The sequence below is a fragment of the Tachysurus fulvidraco genome, chromosome 2 (genome assembly GCF_022655615.1).
Source record: "Tachysurus fulvidraco isolate hzauxx_2018 chromosome 2, HZAU_PFXX_2.0, whole genome shotgun sequence".
Classification (NCBI taxonomy): Eukaryota; Metazoa; Chordata; class Actinopteri; order Siluriformes; family Bagridae; genus Tachysurus; species Tachysurus fulvidraco.
In genome coordinates this window covers 9,323,403-9,335,529 of record NC_062519.1, presented here as the reverse complement: position 1 = coordinate 9,335,529, position 12,127 = coordinate 9,323,403, and positions in this window count along the sequence as shown.

Genomic DNA, 12,127 nt, shown 5'->3' with positions numbered 1-12,127 from the left:
ATGCGACGGACACCGGATTTATAACAGAATTGATAGTGCTGAATAAAATTCCAGGGCGGTGGCTACTGTTATTGATGAGAGCAGAAAGGTACTGTCCTTTAGCTTCCTTAAGTGCACTCTGATAGGTGGCAAGACTGTCTCTAAACATCTCCAGAGACACATGCAACCTATCCTTCTTCCATTTTCGCTCAGCCTGTCTACACCGGCGCCTGAGGGCCCGAGTTGTATCATTGAGCCAGGGGTCCAATGTACCATTGGTCGACTTAACCTTGTAGGGCGCAACAGAGTCCATAATCCGGGAGCAGGTGGTATGGAAGGAGGCGAGAAAACATTCCGGGCAGAGGCGATGCCAATTCAGCAGTAGAGGCGAGATCAGAAACAGAGAAAGCAACAGCAAAGTCATCGACTGTAGATGAGGTAATAATGCGACGGCGATGGGGGGCAGTAGACGTTGGTGCAGGTGGAACAGCACAAATGTCAAACCGTATGAGAGAATGGTCAGAGATGGGAAAATCCATGACCTCACAGGTTGACTCAATCACCCCACGAGAGATAATAAGGTCAAGAGTGTGACCTAACCTATGGGTGGGACAGGAAATGGACTGAGCCAGATCTAATGAGTCTAAAAGTGCCTTAAATTCATTAGCAGGTTTATCAGAGGGGCAGCAAACATGAATGTTAAAGTCACCACAGATTAGAATGTTGTCAAACTTTGCTAGAAACTCTGTCAGAAACTCTGAGAACTCAATTAAAAAATATTTATTTAATTTGGGCAGCCGGTAGATTACTGCACATAAGATCGGACAGGGTAGTGTAAGAACAAATACTTGTGACTCGAAACTGGAATACCCTCTAGTGGACAACTGGCGGCACTTCAGGGACTGTCTATGTAAGGTGGCTATCCCCCCGCCCCTACCCGTTTGCCGCGGCGTGTTTAGGTAAAGGTAACCAGAGGGGAGGATTTCCGAAAAGGCACTGACGTCACCTGGGGGAAGCCAAGTTTCTGTGAGGAAAAACAGATCCAGATTGTGGGAGGAAATGACATCATTGAGGACAAATGTTTTGTTATTGAGCGATCTGGTGTTACAAAGTGCCATGTGGAACGTGGACATGTTGACAGGCGACGATGTCACACAAGGAATTGGACGGAGATTTCCTTGGACACAACCCCGAGTGGATGTTTCAGCGCAGCGGAGACGCGGAAACGGAACACCAGTGTTGGAGCCAACCAGCCGAAGCCATCGATAGCATTCCCGCGATCTTCTAGCATTGTCACATCCTGGTTGATCTTGACTTCTCGGAGATGAAGAATCCAGGTGAGTCCTCAGCCTGACACGTAACCCGCCTCTCCGACCGCGTCTTCTGCGGCGCATCCTGCCTGGTAGCAGACAGACAGGGCGTCACAGGAAAGGCTGAATAAATGTCAACAGTGGCGGTGGTGGTTTAAAGGAGTGGGTATTTAAGAGGTGATTCGTTGTACAACGCAGTTCAATCAGCAAGGTGCGATCATACACAATTAACGATGAGACAGTAGCGAAATTCAAACATGAAAAAACAGAGGAGCAAGTGGCAGGCCAAACATAGCGGTGCCATCTTGGAATCTGAGATGCCAATCAAACTACCACGCATGTCTTTGGACCGGGGGAGGAAACCGGAGTACCCGGAGGAAACCTATAGGTTATATGTACATCCCTAAAAATGTTTTGTGGGACTGCCTCTGTTTCTCTTGCTCTCATTTCTCGCTCTTTAGCTTTGACCTATCCGCTTTAAATGAACTTCAGCCGGCAAATATAAAACGCCAGGAAAAGAAGCGAAAAGGACTTCCGCTTTTCCTTTGATGTTGTTGCCGTGTTACTCATTCTTTATGGTGATTGTGTTATATTGTTACCTTAATATTGGAGTCGTGTTTCCTCTCTGAGTCGTAGGAGCTTTTGCTCCTTTTGTTATACCAGAGGAAGTGGGACAGGTAAGATGTCGCACGACTTCCATTGTATCACACTTGGGTAACTTGATGTTTAAATACATTAGGTAAGATGTGTACGCCACCCCCTGTATGTTTTGTTTTATTTAATAGCATAGAGTAGGGAAGTATACGACGCTCAGTGCTGAAGACTTTCTTTTCTTGTTTATTTTCCTTAGTTAGGTTAGAGGTTCAAAACAGTATTGGTTTTGTTATTTTTCTTTATTTACTTTGGCGTCACTAACATCTCATTTTCTCTTGGGTTTATATTTTTATATTTGGTTTGAATTGTCCATTTATCTACTTTCTCACCTGTACATAATAAATCACACATTTCATTGTTATTTCGTGTCCCTGCATTCTTTTTTGCTTACTACACCCACAAAAATTACCACAACCATAAATGTTACTCCTTACCTTAGACAACTAAGGTAAAAATGTTGTAACAATATAACTGTAAAATTACTAACAGTGTTGCTTTTCAAATGTAGATATTATTGAACAATGACCTAAAATATTGTTAGATAGTTCTTCAGTTATTTTGACTTTGTGTTTGATGATGTCTTGTTGAAACATCCATCTCCACTAGAGATTTTTTTAGACCACCTCACATTTAATCTAAGTTCAGTTCTTTGTAACTAACCACTTTAGATTTGTACATATTAACTTCAAAGATCTCCACCCCTTATATAAAAATGTAATCCGGCACCAACTGCCACTGCACCTAGTTTCATCACAGAAAATCTTGTCATTTTGTCGAAAAATGTCATTGTATAACAATTTTGCCTTCACAACTGTTATAAGCAACTACAAGAAGATCAGTCTGAGCCGTTCCGTACATGAATGTTTGAAATCAAAATATCTAACGTTTAGTGTGTCATTAAATTTAAACCTGACACTGCATGTCGTGTCTATTGTCGTGCATTTAAGAGATGGGGTCCAGTAAACTTTCATCTGTTCATTTATTTTACCCCAATCAACCTTTAAATATTCACTGGACTCCGGTACAGTATTTAATTATCAATTATTTTTTAATTATTACTTAAATTATTTAAAATTGTTTTTTTTAATCATTTGAATTACAATTCTACTTTCTACACCTGCACCATTGAGAGCATCCTGATGGGTAGCATTACTTCCTGGTTCGGGAACAGCACCATGCAGGACAGGCGAGCCCTCCAGAGGGAGGTGCAGTCAGCTGAACGTACCATCCACACCAAGCTCCCAGACCTGCGGGACATCTACAGCATGCGGTGCCAGACCAGGGAGAGGAAGATTGTAAAGGACCTCAGCCATCCCAACAATGGACTCTTTTCTTTGTTGCTTTCAGGGAAACGCTTCCGCTCCTTGATAGCAAACACAGAGAGAATGAGAAGCTTCTTCCCGCAGGCCATTCGGAGTTTAAACCAGGAAACACTTAGGATCTACTACTGGACCTCTCCCTCCATCTTCACTTTTCTTCTGCACAACCTTTTTTTGCACTATTACATTAACTCTGGACTGTCACTTTAACTCTAGACTTGCACAGCACAGTGCCACTTTATACCACACCATACTGCACATGGACACTTTAAGGACAATCAGTAAAACCATACACATTTATGTACAGTATATACATATTTTTCACATATATTTTCATATTTTATATAGTTTATACTTTTTACTTACCTCCTTTTGGTTTTATTTTTATCCTTAATTCCATTCCTTTTTATGCTTGAATACCGGACGTACGTACTGTATAAAGCATTTTACTGCATGTTGTACTCTCTATGTATGTGTATGTGACAAATAAAATTTGATTTGATTTGAGTGGATAACTTGAGAGGAACCACTACTGTCACCAGTGATAGGGAGGATACTCCACACAGGAGGAGATTAGACATCTATGCATGCATAAATTGGCAACAACTAAAGCTACCACACGATGAAACTCAAAAAAATGCTCAAGAACAGTTAAAGAAAATGTACAAAGAGGCCATGAAATCAAGGTTATTGAGGATAAGATGAGGGCCACCTTCTTTATAGTGCTGCTGGGTTGCTTAAACTACTTCTCATTTCAACGAGGAGGAGGTTCATTTGTTCTATAAAGTGGATCAAACAACTCTGCCATCTGAAGTAAACTGTGCTGAACTTCCACGTATGCCATGCATAGTTGTGTGTGGTATGTTTGATCACTTATTTATTTTTTGCTATTATTCTATTGGTATTATATTAAAGGGGTAGATGTTATTCTCTGACATATGATGGTATGATGTGGTTAAGGTGTTGGGCTACCAATCGGAAGGTTGTGAGTTCGATTCCTACGTCCACCAAGCTGCCAATGCTGGGCCCCTGGGCAAGGCCCTTAACCATCAATTGCTCAGCTATATAAAAATGAGATAAAATGTAAGTCACTCTGGATAAGGGCATCTGCTAAATGCTGTAAATGCATGAGTTAATGATATTCATGCAAAATGAATGTATGATGAGCTCAGGCTATGGCATGCAGATAAAATATTTCAGTGAGCCAGCAGCAATTTTTTTTTTATTTTATTTTTTTAAACATAACACAGATTTCTCTTTAAAGTATGGCCAGTTAAAGATTTGAATTTAGAATTCTAGGCTGGAATGTGGAATGTGTGGAAACTAGTTTGATGCACTTTGGTGGCTTTTCTTAATATGGATTAAAACTGCATATTCATTGAAAATGTGTTTGTTTAAATTTAACTTGGCAAGATATTTGTGTCTGTAATTTAATGTCTGTAATTCGCTCAATTTTAATATTAATATGATGATCAGTTCATAATTCATATCACTGTATGTAAAAAAGAAAACCTTTGTTATATGTTTTTTAATATTGCTTACATAACTATTTAGGTGAAGGTTCATGGGGTTTATAATATACAGTTCAATCAGTTTGTAAAGTAAAACTTACATTTAATAATGTTAATGTTTAATGTTGGACTTGAACTTTGGACTCAAGTTTGTCATGAAGTAAGTTTCCTCTCTGTGTACACTAGGAACTTTAGAAGCAGAGCACTTCATGTTACTTGTGGACCAAACCATTGTGAACAGAAACTACCATTAGTCACATTAGTCACATTAGCCAATAGTCTTCAGTGATGCTATTGTGTTGATGCTTGCCTCCTACTACTGCCTGAATATCTCCTACCCAGCAGCCCAAGGAGCAACATTGAAGTCTTTGCAGAGGTAAGATAAAAAAAAGTTCATCAGTATGTGGACTTTGCAACGAGAGGGGGAAACATGCTGGTTCTTGTTTACAAACATTCCTGGCACATATCATGCAGTGCCCCGCCCCCACCTCAGCTACAGTTTCGAAGCAAGTGAATACCTAGCCAGCAGGACTCACTTTTGCTCAGGAAGTACACTGACTGGAACATCTTCAGGGAGGCTACATCCAATGGTGGTTTCGTCAACTTGGAGGAGTTCACATCAGTGTCCAGCTACATCAGTGTCCAACTACATCAGTAAGTGCATTGACAACGAGACTGTCTCCAAGACCATCACCACACGTGCCGTGGTTGGTCTCATCAGCAAGAACAATGAGTCAGCATACAGAGAGGAGGTGCTAACTGTCTGGTGTAGAGTCAACAACCTGTCTCCGAATGTTGATAAAACTAAAGAGATGGAGGTTGACTTCAGGAGAGCACAGAGCGATCACTCTCAGCTGAACATCGACGGATCCTCTGTTGAGATCGTCAAGAGCACCAAATTTCTGGGTGTTCATCTAGCCGAGAACTTCACCTGGTCACTCAACACCAGCTCCATCACCAAAAAAGCCCAGCAGAGTCTCTACTTCTTACAAATGCTGAGGAAAGCCCATCTTTCAACCCCCATCCTGACTACATTTTACAGAGGGACTATTGAGAGCATCCTGAGTCAGTGTCACTGTCTGATTTCGAATTGCACCATCTCAGATCGCAAGACTCTGAAGTGGATAGTGAGGACAGTTGAGAAGATCGTTGACATCTCTCTTCCCTCTAACATGGACACTTACACCACATACTGTATTCACAAAACCAACAGCATGGTGGATGACCCCACACCCCTTAGACACACTAAGTATACATCCATTCTAGTATACATCCATGTATACTACAACACCCATATCAAACTGTTTACTTTCTGTTTTTGCAAACTGTTTTTCCCTTTTGCACATGCTCTCTTGCACATTTTTAGTCGATTTCTGCTTTGCACAATACATTATCATATCTTATATACCTGCTGCTACTATATTAAGTGATCAATCCAGTATTTCTGCAAATGCACTATAGAACATGCAGTATGTACACTGGTCAGTGCTGCTTTTGTGTATTGTCTTTTGTGTAATGTCTTTTTGTTTAATGTCTTTCACTGTTTGCACCAGGTTGCACAGATGCATTTTACTGTATGTGGCTAGGACTAACGTACTTAGCTGTCTTTGTTTTATGTAGCAACATGGTCCTGGAGAAAGGTTGCAACAGCTATATATGGTTGAAATGACATTAAAAAGCTTCTTGACTTGAATGTTGCAAGAGGTGCTAATGTTTTCTTTTCTGTTTTTTTAAAGGATTTAAACAGAATGTACTTATAGTATTCCAGCATTATATCAGGATGCTGGGGATGTTTTTTCATCCAGGGAAGAAATATTGTAGTTCCATATTGTAGGAGGTGGTAACAGCACAACACATCACATGCAGGAAGTGTTGTGCTGTTACCACCTCCTACAATATGGAACTACAATATGGAAGTGGGGATGGATTTTAAGAGGCAAAAACTGGGGGAAGAAGCAATAACATACTCTATATATAACTGCCCAGTAGATTTATAAATTTTTCCAGTTTATGTCTACTAGGTAACTCTCCTCAACAACAGGACAACATCCAACCAAACATGCATGAAAGTAAACATGCAAAGTGATGAATCATGAATAAATTGGTCTTAACAGGGAAGGGTTATCTGCCCTTTTCTGTACACAGCTCACAGACACCAACAATTGGCTGTTGTCACTGAGATAGATAGGGGAGAGGTAGAAATGCTAACCCTTCCTTGTAGAGAGCACTTGCTATTTGACTCAGTCATTTTCTACTTCCCATGAAACACAAAAATACGGAATGTCAAATAAAGAGAACATTCTAAGGCACATTTTATTCCCATTTTTTTCAAATGTATTCCAATTGTAGATCGGTGATGATATTTTTTCCTCCTTCTTTGCGTTCATGTATTGTACAATAGCAGGTAAAAAAAGGGAATTATTAAAAGTGAAAAAGGGAGTATTATTATTAAAAACGAGGAGTTTAGGAAGAAAAACACATTAGACATGAATCAAAAATGTTTCTCGCTTGGATCGCTCATTTTGTGGCATGTCCAATGTCCTTATTTGAAATAAAACATAGATTCTCTGTTGAACCATGCATGCTCTTCAGTTCTTCTTCTTCATGTTGATGTTCTCTTTCTGTAACTGAGTATTAACCACAAACAGTTGAATGATAACTATGTAATATAAATTAACTATATAGACTAAATCAGAAACAGACAGACATTTATATATAAATAGATAGGAATAGGAGTTGCACATTTATTTTTTGTTCTATCATTAGTGGTTTCTTCCAGCATCCTAACCTAAATACTCAGACTTCCTGAACTTCAAACTGTAGCCATAGTTCTACTATAAACATATAGTAATAAATATCTCACAATAAATATATATATATTTATTTAATAGAGCTGCCCCTTCACATATCAAACAGCACACGTGAGCAGGACATCATAAAACTGCTCGGGTCCCCAAAAATTAGTTCTGCAGTCACTGTGATCCAGCAATAAATCCAGAGATTTGTTTATGATCTATCTGGAATTTACTATCATTTAACAAAAATATTAGGTCTTTAATCATAAGTTCCCTGAACTAAAAAAGCAAATGTGGTTAATCAAAAATCATGTTATGCTTATGATTTACTTACAACTTTACAGATTACAAAAATAACAATAAAAAGCAACTGCAATTGCATAAAACTGCAATTAGGCTACTGACTACAGTTTCAAACACTCCAAGTGAAGATTGCACTGTCTTAATTATTATTTTTAAATGCAAAATACCCCACCCACATATTCACTGACTCCCAATAAAAGTTTAAATTTAAATAAAGAGCACCAATCATTGTTTCATTAAAACCCATTATACTTGAATCTTCCTTATAAATTAAGTGAAACAGGCTTCAAAGAAGATTTTAAAATATTGAATTTCACCAAAAGCGATGTATGACGGAAACACTGGTAAACATTTCAATGGGGCATTAATTAACTTTAGGGGACGCTGAGCAGTTCCAAGCTAATTATCAATACAATATCTGATTCTGTAGACATTGGCTATGTGTCTGGGCATTTGTAATTTTTTTAGACCACTAAACATTTGATAGAAGCCTTATGGCTTTGAAACTAACCACTTTAGATTTGTATGTATTGATGTACTAATGTATTAAGCTTGACTATTCTTACAAGAACTATTAAACATATACTGTTACCACTAAAATGCCTATTTCTAAAATGCATCTAGTAATGATAGTAGTTATGGCTTCATAAAAATGCTTACCTTTAGTACCTCCTCATTCTGCTTTACCATCTCGTCATACTTTTCCTTTAGGAGCCTGAGAGCCTGTTGTTCCTGCTCACACCCCTGAAAGACAGTAGCGTTTCAAATATAAGTGCTAAATTAGACCATTTACTTCAGTTCAAATGTATTTTTTAGTCTGCCTAAACGCCAAATAGTAATGATAGCAGTTCATAAAATAGGCTTCTTTAATACCTTTAATACCGCCTCTCTCTGCTTTAAAATCTCTAAAAAATCATCATGCTTCTCCTTTATGACCTTGATAATCTGTCTCTCCTGCTCACACTCCTGAAAGACAGTAGAGTTTCAAACATTCGTGATAAAGAAATTTCATGTACAGCAAATGTCTTTTTAAATATTTTCATGATTTTTTTAAAGTGATTTATAGTCATGTATAATTAAATACAATTAATTAATATTTAGCATAACAAACAATCAAAACATGAAAGATTAATACTGTCTGGCCAGCATATGGAAACCCATAAGTCAAAACATTTATTAAAGAAATCAATAAATAACTGACAAAAACTTAACACTGTCTGGTTTGTATTATTTCTTGCAGATAGTTTTAAGGCACAGGTGAAGATCATTTCCAATGTGAACATATAAAAAAAAGAAACACATACACAGACATGATTTGAGCAAAGATGAATTCATAAGAACCAAGAAGTTAATAAAAACATGTATAGTTTTAACAGACAGCTCATATACATACATGGTAACTATAAAATTACTGTGTTGCTTTTCAAATCTAGATAAATTAAACGATGACCTAAAATATTGTTAGATATTGCATAGAACTGTAATACAAAATCAACTGCCTAACAGCTCATTTCTAGCTGGTAAATTAATGTAAATGAGGTTTAAGGAGTACCTCAGGGGTGGCCATGTCCAACTGTGTGTAATTGTATCCATTAGAGGAATGAAGAGAACCTGAAGAAGCAAAACCATCATGTAAGCATGCATTCATCATTGAGTAAATTTCAGAAAAGATTTTTAAATCTTTTTGTATGAATTAAATATGTATGAATGTATGTATGTAAATATATGAAAATCATCGGGCTCACATTCCCCTCCTCATCACCTAAGGGATCCCTCACCCAAAAACCCAAAAACGGATCAGTACTTCCGGATCACTTCCATAATTACTTACATTTATAACACACACAGTGTTTGTACTTTGCAAGTATTGTTAGCTATTCTTCACACCAAGCCATTTGTTCCAGTGTTCACGTTTTTTTAATCCTGCGCTTTTGGATTTTTATGGTTCCCTTATTGCTATTCTGCTTTTTGAACTCTATGTACCTGTTACCCGATTATTCTCTGCCTTACATTTCAGAATGTATGCTTTAATTTTCAAATAAAGCCCCACATATTGATTTTCACTCCACGAAACCCACGTCTACGTTAAAATTTGAATATTGCTCACCATCTAACTGGTTAAAAATTATTGAAAGCAGTGTCTATAATCAACTGTCTGTCTATCTCTCACAGAACAATCTCCAAGATGCCAACCAGTCTGGCTTTAAAGCAGCTCATTCCACAGAGACAGCCCTTTTGGATGTCTCTGAAAAACTACATGCTGCTAGATCAGCCAAACTGTCATCCGTCCTTATCCTCCTTGACCTTTCATCACCGTTTGATACAGTCAACCACAACACTCTCTTGTCCACCCTCAGGAGTCTTAGGATTTGTGGACCAGCATGGGAATGGTTTGCTTCGTACCTGGAAGAACACTCATATCAGGTAACATGGAGGGGAGTGACATCTGCTATGCTGATGATACACAACTTATCTCTCTTTCCCACCCTCAGATACCACAGCTTTTGATCAGATCTCAAGTCTGGCAGAAATATCCCCATGGATGACTGCTCATCAATTTAAGATCATTCATAGAAAAACTGAACTGTTGATCATCCTAGGTGATTCATACCCAGGTCATAATGATCGGATCTCCCCTTCAGTCATAGCTTGCAACTGTGGGGTAAACACTGACCTTTTCCTCTCATGTTGCTAATGTCCACACAGGCTGCTCAGGTTGTTCAATCTTGTTCAAACTCTTGTCATTTCAAGACTGGACTACTGCAACGCTCTGCTGGCAGGCCTACCTATGAACGCAATTCGTCCTTTGCAAAAGATCCAAAATGCAGCTGCCTGGCTTGCTTTTAACCTGCCAAAGTTCTCACATACCACCCCGCTGCTGCGCTCCATCCACTGGCTTCTAGTAGCTGATTCAAAACACTTATGCTTGCCTACAAAGGAAAAAACGGTCCAGTTCCCTCTTACCTCAAAGCCCCAATCACTCCTCGCACTGCACCCCACACTCTCAGATCTACCAGTACTGCTCGACTGGATCCACCATCTCTCAGGGTAAGAGGTAAGTATACTACAAGACTCTTTTATGTTGTGGCAAGGTGGTGGAATTTTCAAACGACGGTTGAAGGCCTACTTATTCATGAAACACTTCAACTAGAACTTCCTTCCCTGTTCATTGTATGTATGAATATTAAAACGACTGGTGTGTCTTTGACGCCCTTCAAACATCTCTGCATCTTATCCTCAATTTACAAAAAAAAAACATGCTACAGCTCCTAGTGCCCACACAGCAAATCTTGTCAAATTATTGAAATATAGCATTATACATCACTTTCACCTTCACGAGTATTATAAACAGCTTGATCTTATGAAGTTCGGAGGAAGTCTGTAACTTTCCGTTCTTAAATCGTTCTTTTAGAATGTTTGTTGTCTGTGACGTCGCACAGAGCGTTTTAAATGAACGCAAGTCACAAACGCAAGGCTGTCAAGTGTCATGCATTGAGAGTGACAGTCACACATTTTGGTTTTTTGTCACGCTCTCCCGCCACACATCATATTTCTCACGCAGAAAATACTTATACTGTCATTATACTTATACTTAGACTATCATTATAATAATTTATAATGGACACATAGTCAAACAGGGAAAAAGTGATGAGATACGATGTATGAGTGTGGTTAAGTAGATGCTATTGAATTATAAATGATCTGATAATATTACTTTGTTGATGTAATTTTTTGCCACTAATGTTTGGTTTTGTTTTCCGGTTAAAGCAAAGAGTCATGGCATGGTACATGAAATGCCCCATAACATATCAATCTCAGAGTCTGCCATCACACTAACCCCCATTTACAATTATGGCTAAATGCACTGACTTCTATTAATTTAATCCTATTACAATGAAGCTCCTGTATGAACTAGACTTAGTAGACTTATTTAATGATAGTATGCAATGTAAAGTGTATGCATTTATTTCACACCAGAAAAAAAATAATGCAAAATTAGCGTTGGGACTATTACTGGATTTATTTTGTTCAGGCTCAAACATGCTGTGGTTTTTACCATCTCTGTGGCTGGTAAACTGTGTATTTGTGTACTGTGTAGTAGAGGGCTGCATTGGGATTGGGCTCCCGTGGGACCCAACGCAAATCTCGCGGGAGCGGGCGGTTTCACCTTTGCCCCGGGCGGGAGTGGGCGGTCAGAAAATTTAGCGGGAGATCCGTGGGACCCGGTGGGATTTGGTGTGTAGCCTAATAATAAG